The sequence below is a fragment of the Hydractinia symbiolongicarpus genome, chromosome 6 (assembly GCF_029227915.1).
Source record: "Hydractinia symbiolongicarpus strain clone_291-10 chromosome 6, HSymV2.1, whole genome shotgun sequence".
NCBI lineage: Eukaryota > Metazoa > Cnidaria > Hydrozoa > Anthoathecata > Hydractiniidae > Hydractinia > Hydractinia symbiolongicarpus.
Window position 1 is genome coordinate 18581138 of NC_079880.1, and position 11951 is coordinate 18593088.

Below are 11951 nucleotides of genomic sequence, written 5' to 3' on the forward strand. Positions count from 1 at the left end.
TGAAATTGAGGAACCATCTTTGATGGCTGAAGAATTTAACAATTTTTTCACTAAAGTGGGGCCGACCCTGGCGTCGAAAATAGGTCACAGTGCAGAATCCTTTAGATTGTATTTGTTATATTACGATAATGAAATAGAGAAAAAAAAGCTAAGTGAGGAGGAACTAGAAGCAGCATTTCATTCTTTGCAAATCAACAAAAGTCCTGGCTTTGATCAAATCAGCAGCAATGTCTTAAAGAACTGTTTCAATGAACTAAAATCTCCACTACTGCATATATTTAATTCATCTCTAATTACAGGCATTGTTCCTAAAAAGTTAAAAATAGCTAGAGTTGTCCCAGTCTTTAAAGCAGGAAAAGTTTGTAAAGTATCTAACTACAGACCAATTTCAATACTCCCTTGCTTCTCGAAGATTTTAGAGAGAATCATGTACAACAGAGTTTATTCTTTCTTGAACAATAACGATATTTTGTATAATAAGCAATTTGGATTTCAAGCAGGTCATTCAACTGATCACGCAATCATTCAGTTGAGTCAGGAAATATTTCAAGCCTTTGATGAGAATAAATTTACAATTGGGGTCTTTATTGATCTCAGTAAGGCATTCGATACAGTCAACCATGAGATTCTATTAGAAAAACTAAAATATTATGGCATAAGAATTACATATCTCGCATGGTTCAATAACTACCTCTTCGAAAAAAAACAATATATTTCTTATGACGAAGGACATACTAACTACAGGATTATAACATGTGGAGTACCTCAAGGGTCAATTTTAGGGCCACTGTTGTTTCTTATTTATATCAATGATATATTTAGAGCATCTAGTGTCTTAAATTTAATTTTATTTGCTGATGATACATATTTATTCTTCACTCATAAAGATATAAACGTACTTTTTGAAACTACTAACAAGCAGCAGGAACTTTCCCTTAATCACGTGATCAGGCCTAGCGTTAATGCCAGGATTACTCACCGCAAGAGTTTGATGCAAATCTAAGTGTTGCCGTTGACATCACTTCGCTAAAAATTTGTATGTGTCCTGTAATAATACAGAGGTGCCAATTTTTGTACACAATAGTAATGCACATCATAGAGCGCTTATTCATTTGGATGATTTGGCTAATTTCCGAAGATTAGATGGAAATTAGGAACACGACATTTTATCATCGGACAAATTTTGTAATTTTTTTCCTTGTCCAATTTGCAGAATATCATTGACTAAGAAAAAGAACTGCTTCATTTGTTAACTTTTTGTTAATGAGAAAAATATCTCTTTGTTTGATACTACTTGCTACGTAGTAGATTTTAAGTTAACCTTGCCCATACCGTCTGTAAGCGAGGTTGGTTTTTAGCTTTCTAATGAATATAATGTCTGCTCATTGCGTTATTTTGAGGTGGTATAACAAAAAAAACGGAACTTGAGTGGCAATTAGCCACTCTTGTAGTTAATTATAAACTCATGTTTGTGCTTCAGTTCAGCTATTTATAATAACTAGGGGTCATCTAAAACAGGACAAAAGTGATGAACACAAACCATAACAATTATGTGTCAAGGACCTTCACGAAAATGAGTATCTTTATGAAGGTTGACATTGACACGTTGGAGTCATAATGTTTAACGACTCTTTCACTGATTTTACCTTCATTAAGTCGTGGAACCTCATCGGGGGATGATAACTGTGTTTAGGCTAGTCTGAACAAATTAAAAAGCGAGGAAAATTTTAGTGACGAGTGTGTCGGTCCCCTTCCACTAGACTAAAATTTAATCTTAGACATATAAAAAAGGTTCCTCGTTATTATTGTTAATATGAAAAATTATCGATTGACTTTAAGTAGGAACAAATTTGGAAACTTTAAATAAAAATAGGCTGATCAAACTAAGTCATTATTCTTGGTTTTATTCCCAATAAGGCAATGCATTCAAATGAATAAAATTTTAAAAACGTAAATCATCCTTTAGATACCCAATTCTGAACGTTGGTCAACTGCTCTTTATTTTCCCGCCACGTTTATATATAACTTTACCAACGATTCAAAAAAGTACTGGAGACTAGCTAACTAAATTACATAAAAGTCATCTAAAAAAATAATAATTAAAAAAATAAACTTGCTTTAGTATGGACTTGCTTAAAATGTCTTTTGATAGAAGCATTATTGTGAGAAACTGAAGCTCGTCGTTAAAACTTGACAAAGGTCCTAAGAAAGGCTGAGAATTTTAACGCTTGCAAATACATTTTTTTCGAAAGTTACTCAGACTTTTGACGAAAACTCTGTGTTCCTTCTAACCAAATGTGTGTTGTTATCTATTACATATTTACGAAACATAGCAACATCCGTCTGCTTGTTTCGTTTGAACATTTTTAAGTAATGATGAAGTAGTGACATAATGGAATGAATCTTCTTTAGAGAAAACTGTAATTCAATTCTTTCCCAAATAGTCTGATGGCAGGTATAATCTAGAAACCATCATTATACATCACCATTACCTAAAAGCAATGATTCTTCACCACCTTAAAATCTCATTCGCTTGCAACACACCGGAAAAAACAAGCATTTTTCGCGGGAATAAGCGCATTGGAAGGCCGATCTATGTTAAACGTTTTGCAAGAAGTGATGCAATATATCCAAAAAGCTTGCTCTTTCAAGCTCTATGAAAAAGCATCGTGCTCAGTAAATAATAGATCGTTGCAGTAACGAGGTTTTATAAACCACGTCGTTAATATTTGAACAGATGTGCACTAGCCATATGTTAATTAATAACCATCGTTTCCTTTCGCTGATTTACCTTGTTTGAATTAAATTAGGCGTGACCACAGACATGCGAGTCATGTTTTATATGTCGCACTGAGATAAAACCCATATTGCAAACTGTAGTTGACTGATTTTGTTTACTTCAGCTTGTCAAAGGTGAGCGTACTGTTAACACTATTTGGAGATGTCTCATGTTTTATGTCTCATGTCTGATAAAATATTGTGCTATAAACTTGACCACGGCCTCAATTTGTGTAAGCCGTTGCAGTCGAAAAACGTATTCCGTTTTACAGACCCTTTGATTAAAATTTTTCTGATAAGAAGCGCGATTTCTTCGGCGTTTGCAAAAAAGTAAGGAAAATCGCTTTTTTGTAAGGTAAAAAAACTGCTTTAAACATAAAACATCCCTGACATATTTGAATGTCTTGGTCCATGTACAAAAACGAAGATTATAAACGAACTGGATTTGACCATCATATAAACAAAGCGTACTTTTACTTTGATGACGACGAGATGACGGACGTCAATATACCGTCGGTTAATTAAACATCTATTATTCCTAATTAATGAGAGTCTCTTTTGTCAACAATAGATGCGACGAAAACAGAAATTGCAACTTTGTTTCAACCTCATTGGAGTAGTTTATGACTTCCTTAGCAGAGTGGTTACATGAAAGATTTTTTTCAAGTTTCGTTAATAAAAAGAAATCCTTTATAAGTTGGTGTTAAGTTGAGTTTACAAAGATTTTTTATTGTGTGATAAATTGTTCTCAATGGTCTGTACTCATTCGTGGTAGCTTCAAAGAAAAGTTAGAAAATATTGAAAATAAACATTAGAAAAGTTAATGAATGGTCGGAACAAATCGAACACGATCGAAATCGTAAAGGATTAAAGAATAATCCTAAGGGCAATTATCATAGAGCTTAACTTGAATGAGTTCAATCTGGGTGCATAAACAGTGAATACAAGCGGGTATATTTTACTAAGTTCAAGTTTATAAAAGCAATGACTTTCTTTGTGTACAAGTATGAATATTGTGTACCGATATTGGGAGGTTTGATTATGCTCGCAAACATGTCACAAATTTTGTTGGTTTTTCTAAAAAAGAAGGACAAACTCATGGACACAACAACGGCGTTCATCTTAAATTTATCTATTTGCGATTTAACGACAGGATTTTTACTCATCCTCTTGCGAGTGTTGTATATTTTTCATTGCGAAAACAGAAAAGATAGTGGAAATTTATTTTGGGAATATATCGTAATAATCGAAAATTTTCTGTTACGCACTTCGTTAATAATTACGACGTTGACACTAATAGCGTTAACTGTTCTAAAATTAATCGCTTTGACGAAACCATATTATCGGACAATTTATCGACAAGTGATTGTGAGAATGTTAGTGTTAATATGGATTTTGTCCATTTTATTTGTTGCGACAGTTTACGGCATGTTTCGTTACTATTTACGAATGGACAAATTCGATTGTTTTGAATTGTACGAGAAAATAATTTTTCCATCTTTTATCGTACCATCTTGTTTCCTTTTCGCATTTCTGTTTATTAAAATATCCATAACTTTACGGCGACATGAAGAGTCGATGCTATATTACATGCGGACAATAAGCTCGCAAACAAGTAGCTGTTATTCTAGTAACACGTTACATTTTCAAAACGACCATACTACAGACGAAAATGACGGGCAAGCGTACACAATTAAACAAATTTCTTCCACAAAGAGAAACAATCGTTTGAGGCAAAAACAGGTTTATGAGAACTCTGTTCCCATCACCATGGCTACTGGCAACAAAACAAGCAAAGAAAATTGCCGCTTAAAAGTCAATTTAATATTTGACGTGAAAGATTTAAAGTTGATTCAACATTACGCCATGCTGTTTTTATTCCTCTGGCTTCCGGTTACTGTTGTTGTAATCTTAAGCGTGGTAAACAACAAAGAGGTTATGATTGCCAACTTGGACGCCATACAATACTCCTACGGTATAGCATTGCTCAAATGCGTGCTATTTCCAATTGTTTACATAATCACCAAGCAGAGTTATACAAGAGAAAAGTGCTGTCTGTGCTGGCACCGTAAACAAGAAATTCACGAAGAATTTATGTTCACAAATACGGCAACCGGAACTATTAATTCGATCACTACTGTCATTTAGACTGGATAATTACAACTACATCAATCAAAACTGTACCAGGCTACGTAAGATTAAGAAATACTGCCCCTGGAATGCTAATTATAGCCCTAAATGTGTTCGACTATGGCGCGGTTTGGGCTCGATTATCGCGCTGTCGTTATGTCTTGATAACTACAATTACTGTTATAACTACGACAGTGAGCTTGACAAGCCAAAAAGGTATACTGACATGCAAACGTTTAAGATTATATGTGCTACATTCATTAAATGTGTTTAGGATGAGTCACCAATCCAATCTTTGGAAAAATAATTCTGATAGTTTTTGTTTACATTTTTTTTGTTGCTGACAACAACAAAAAGAATTTTGCAAGCAGTGACGTAAGACGTTTTTTTATCAACCTGGTCTCCCAGAATGCCATATTAGCTATGTTGAAGATCTTGTAGTAAAAGAAATATGTTCACCGTTATTAAATCCTGCAGATTCTAGAAGTGTACAACTTGCATTATTTTTTTACTTTCTGCAAATTATACTATCTGATCAGAAGCGACCTCTTTTTCAGTTCAAAACCTGAAACTGCAAACGAGGTTCTTTCTATAATTGATTCGTGTTGATATGTAAATTTATACTATTTATAAGAAGAAAATTCTTTAAGTTATCAAGAATTGTGTTGTTTTGATTCCCAAACAAAAGAATGATCCAACGTGACTTGGTAATCATTGATTCTTGGTTTTATTTCAAATTATAATATTTCGGGTTGTTATCTCAAACAAAAACCATGTGGGCGATATTATGTCCTGTAGACATCTCAATGACGGTAAAACTTCATACTATATCGAAAGTATGTCAAAAACGCTACCTCATCGTAAGTTAAGCTGAGCAAAACATTAATTATTTTAATTATTGCGAATCATTATTTAAAAACAATAATGACGGTTATGAGACGCTATTTTTTCTATCTCATGTTTACAATCTGACTCACCACACCCTGTCAATTTTTGAATTAAAACAATTTCAAATCATTGCTTTGCTTGATGTCAACTATGATGGGAATTATGTTGGATGTTATGAGGCAAAATCTATTGCTGAATGTTAAAACGAACGTCTATGGCCGTCTTTAAATCAAAGGCAGAACTTGATTACGAGTTGCTGTGAAATAATTTGAAATATAAACTTAAAAACAAAGCCTTTCCGTCGTTGCTATCGCTTTCTCAGTTTTATTATAATTCACACCGTAACTAAAAAATGACATTCGCATCACTACAACGTGTCTTGTTGACACGTAGCAACGCGTTTTGTTGACACGTAGCAACGGAATTTGTTAACATGGTTATTACACACCAAGTATGCAAAAAAATAATTGATGGATGTATAAATATGAAAAACATGTCATGGATTGCTATAACTGATATGCATCCTGTCGACGACTATGCACCCCCAGATAATAAAATAACAATTATAACGCATTTCACCAAATATTTCATGATAATGCACATTGTTTTATTTGCAACCAGGAAGGAGCATTGGAAGTAATATCTGTTTCCTGTCGGAGCATGTTGTAAATTGAAATCTGAACCTGGTGACGAGTGTGCTTAACTTTCAAAAATAAAGTTTATGTCTCAACATGGTTTTATGAAAAGAACTTTGTACACAGAACTAACAGCTGTGGTCAAACCTATCTTATTCTAAAGTATTTTGCGATACAAAGAAAAAAAAACTACGTAGCCTGTGACCAAGATGGCGATCCGCGCATTTTTTGTGGGGTAACTCTAAAACAGGATGACATTAACGCAAAAAATCAAATAAGAAAACATTTTAATGAAAATTTTATTAACGGGAAATGATGGCTGCGAAATTGAAGGTTAAGGAAACGCTCTCCCTCTAGTAAACAAAAATCAAAAGCACATCAGTTTGGCTGTCAGAGAGTTTAGGTAAACATTTTAAAAAAGAAGTTTTGAGTTATATTTCTCCAGTCATACTCGGTGTTGGCGGCATGAAGAAGTTACACATACGAAGGCTCCTCTTAAGAAAATAAATAAATAAATAGATAAATAATTAGGGGAGTGTTTACATGAGAGGTGGGAAGGGATGTTTGACAGATTTTTTCTCGCTTTAAATAGAATAAAGTTCTCTTTAAATTAAGAGGTTCCCCTAGAAAAAAATTATATCACAGACGATTGTGTTTGCTGACAATACTTTGATGAGGATATCATAGTATGTGACGGTACGACAAAATTAAGTCAAAAATTTCATTAATTGGTTGCCATGGTTACCCGTTGCTAGGAGAAGTATAGGCAAAATATGACATTTTGCTGCTCGACGCCCAACCAATTAACCTAATAACATGCGTTATTTCGAGTGCCTTTTTGACCGCTTTTGTTCCTCAAGGGTCACGTGTATGGATTAAGTGAAGCGCATTTTTGCAAGGCTGACTCGTCTTCCAGAGAACTGATGCGGTAGTTTTTTTTTACGACTGAAAAGCTAAAACAGGGCGGAACAGGCAATATCTCGACAAAATAACTGAAGGACAAAACTTTGATTTGAAAATCGGCTTCATTTAAACGCTAGGTGGTACTAATGCCTGCATCCACAGAAGAAATTGTAAGGCGTATGTACTTCGATCTTGAGAATTCTTGGCTTGTGGATCGACAAAAGGTTACAACAGCACTATTTCCACCTAAAAAGCACCAAATACCTAGGACCTTAAGTCTTAAGTCTAATTGATGACGAGTTCACTTCGCAGGGTGCATCGTTACGACAGCTTTCTGACTCCATATAGAACACCACATTTAATATTCAGAACTGTCATATATTGTCTTAGGAGGCCCTAAAGTATCACCTAGCTATTGCAAGGAATTAAACATCGACGGAGGGGCAAGAAAGCTGTCCAAAAATGTAAAAATAAATACTATGGGCGTTGCTATGCATTTATATTTGCGGTTGGTTGGAAAAAGTTGCAGAATGCGCAATAAAAACCTAAATTTGTCAAAAGTACTACTTGCCACGGTATTCTAAGATAAATTTGCTGTCAAAAAACAGCTAAAAGACAATTCTTAAATTTAGAAATTTTTTCTAGGGGAACCACCTTAAAATATGCTGAAGTTACCTCTTTCGTTCCAGGACGGTGTGTTTATATAGAAAAAACGTCCCATCTCTTTCGTTTCAGGATGGTGTGTTTATATAGAAAAAGCGTCCCATCTCTTTCGTTCCAGGACGGTGTGATTATATAGAAAAAAATGTCCCATCTTTTACGTTCCAGGACGGCGTGTTTACATAGAAAAAACGTCCCATCTGAGGCAGGATTCTGCTTAGTACAAGCGGGATCCCACCTAGCAAGGACAGGACTAAATTGTTTCTGGACAAAATTTTTCCATATAAACACAAAGTGATTTTAGTATAATTATAGTAAGAGCGGGATACTGGCAACCGTACCGCCGCTTATAAGAATTTCCCCACGGGATTTCGCGTTAAGGCAAAGTTTCAAAAACGACGCCTGTTTTGTAATACCTGCCGCTTTTTGTTATAAAAACGGCTCATTAAGTAACAAAGCCTATCTTTGGCGAGTTTTGATGAAATAAAATGTGTTGTTGTTTGTGTTGTCGAAATTGATTCGTAATTATTACTTTAACAGATTGAAAGAAGGTCATTGCTTGGATAATAAAGAAACGAATGATAAAAAATTATTTAAAAAAAAAATCACAATGTTTACATGAGCCTAAAATGCGCTGTTTGTGTTATGCAAAATCGATCTATTTTAAAATGTTTGAGCTGCAGAAAATTTTCAAAGGATTTAGCAGGGTCAAATCAAACTTTTTGTGCTGTATAAAAGTCCGATTGGGAGAGGTTTCACTCAATTTACGATGCCACATACATCTAAACCATTTTTCTTTATCGAATTTTGATACTTTTTAAACAGTAGCTACCATTTATTTCAGGAAAAAAGAAATCTTGAATTTTGTTTCACGCGACAGTGTTTCCTTTGTATATCGAGGCCAGATATCCGGACTACATCAAAGAAGTAAATTTGAAAAATGATTTTTTTCCGTCTATGGCAGCATTATGTGATGAGAGCATTTGGAGAGGAGCACCCCACCCCCGCCTTTCCATCCCTGTTCTTTAGAGCTCCAAAAAATTTCAGGCCTAATAAGGGTTAATATATCTCTAAATCCGCCAAAGCTGTTATCCGCCAAAGCTTCAGAAGATACAACATAAATATTCATCCAGATTTTCAATTAACAGTTTTTTTCAACCTAGGATTAATTATACAATCACAAAGTTCTCTATAACTAGCAGAGGACCTAAATTGTGGAATACATTTCTTGATAACGACATGAAAACTATTACATCACATAACGAATTCAAACATAAACTAAAACATAAACTATTGACTACTGACAATCTATATTTATTTTAGAACACACGAAAGTTACAACGTACGACACATATAACACAACTCCTCATCATCTTCAATGCTAACCTTTTATATAGGTTGGGGGCTTAGTGATAAGGCTATTATAGACTTCTTCTCGCTCCTGCCATTTTTTACCTCTCTAGCTAATATTTTTAGCATATGCAATCCTATCTTTAGATTATACGATATAATAGCTTTAGATTTGTATTTTATTCTTACGGAAAACTGTATATTCTTTAACGGCAAAATAAAAAAGAAAGAAAGACGCGGCAATTACAGTTTAGGCCAACAAGTTTTAATTTGATTCAATTATGGTATCGAAGATTGAGTATTTAGATTTTGAATCATTTAAGAGTGTTTATAACATACAATACGCAAAGAATATTTATCATTTAAGCAGTTTCGAGTGCTATAGACTCTCGTTGGCTGCTTTCTCGAAAGCTGTTACCCCATCCAATCTCTTTAAAGTAGGATACAATTGATGCTATCAAACAAATTGTTTGTATGGAGTACATCACAGTGATATATATAACTATCCTATACTCCAAACGAATGCTATCCTCGTCTGCTGATGAATATGCACCAATTATACCAGTGTTCGATCCGAAACAACGCGGTCCTAACATGAATTTAAGACCATTGTGTTTGTTAAAGTTTCCGTCTTGATTGTGCGTGTTACGAAAACATTTGCGATATTCCGGCATGAGCGTCGCGTAGAATATCGTGCCAATACTCCACAAGAAAATTTGCCAAATATCGAAACCGAGCTTAACGTGAAAGAAAGCACGAACACCTGTACATTTTCCTATCAGTCCTAATATTGGGTTTACTGCCAATAAAATTGGAGCCCAGATAGGCACGTATAGATTTTTTAGTAATGTCACATTATCGTCTGAGTGTTCAGGGGCGTATATGTATGCTATACCACCCGCTAGTGTCGCTGCACATAACACTAAATGGACGATGTTGAGAATAAAGTGTACTTCAACCATTTCTGCTTTTATCAGGGAATAATATCTAAAATGAAGACAATTTTAACAACACATGAAATATACTGTCTCTTTAACAAAAAAAATCAAGACTATCGGCCCTGTGCATTCCTAGACCTAAAAAAAATATCTTTAAAATATTTTCTGCAGTGACCGAATTAAGAATACTTGAAGTGTTCGATGCAGTATTTATTTAACACATGTTAGTAGTTAAAATTGCCCATTCTCATTCCCACGATTGCCTTTTAATACGAAAAAACATAAAATATATTTATCATATCAAGCAGGCAAAAAGCCCTGGAAACGAAGGTCTTTACTGGTTGTGGAACATTATTCTAGTGCAAAGGTTCATACAGTAACCAATATCCCACAATAGTTTAATATACAAGAAAATAAAAATAGAAACGATCTTACCTTTTTCTGTTCAAAGTGTTGACTAACTTATTTTACTCGACGTCGCACTTCTGGATATATAACCATTCACTCTTATTTTATTTGAAAATAAAAATAGCTTATACAGTGGACCCACTAAAATTATGTTGTGGTGTCACTCTCCGTGATTAATGAGATTAAATAAATGAAACCATTGTATAAGTTAACTACGGAGAAGGACATTCTTCTTCAAATCATCATAATTACGAACTTCGTTGAGAGTGAAACATTTTAAGAGTGGGCAGCTGAGAAACTGATTTTTTTTTTAAAATTTGCAGCAGCATTGTTATCTATCTGTCTTTGGATCTGCATTGCATATTTTTTTTACCTTTTTGTAGAGCTTTGGAAACCACTAATCAGAAAATTTATGAAGATGAACATTTTCTAGACGTCTTGCATCGGTACAAATGCAGATCAAAGGTAAATCCACTCAATGCAAAACACTACAATGTTTAAAAGAATATGAAGAATGTTCCTGCATAAATATTTTGAATATATTCTACAGTGCTGTGTGGCTATGGCTACATTACTTGGTTTTATAGAACATTTCAATTCTAGGTGAGTTGACTGGACGGAGTATGTTGAACGTTTGGAATTATACTTTTTTGCAAGTAAAAATAGAAGAACTAAAGCAAACTGCAGTCTTTCTTACTGTTATTAGAAGCAAAACATACAGCTTGTTAAGAAAGCACCGAGAAAAACTTGCGCTTGGTCTCAAACAATTTTTCTGCGGTAAAAATACTGACAACAGAAAATTCAAATCCACCTAACAGCAAACCCTGAATTACCATAAACCAATAAGTACAAAGCCGCGTGGTCACAAGTACCCTCTTAAAGAATACAAGAATTAATTACATTTGTTTTGGTGAATGAAGCCATTCTCGCTTGAAGTAAAAGATTTTTCTGATTTTGACAACGTGAGCAAAGAACAATAGAATTACGAATTAAAAAGCGCGATCTGAGTGCGGAAAATTGTTTGAGATCCAGCGTCATTTTTTCCACCTTAACTATTCCGATTAGGCAGGTGATCAACAATAGAACTGTTAGTTTCGAAATAAACACTGGCTATTTAATCACTATTGTCTTCAAAAAGTTACATAATAATCAGTTTTGAGAAGTCAATAAGCTCGAGAAAACTGACGTAATTTTAGAAACTTACTAGGGCGAACACTTAACTTTAAAAAGGAAATTTAATGCCGAAATCAAGCATAACATA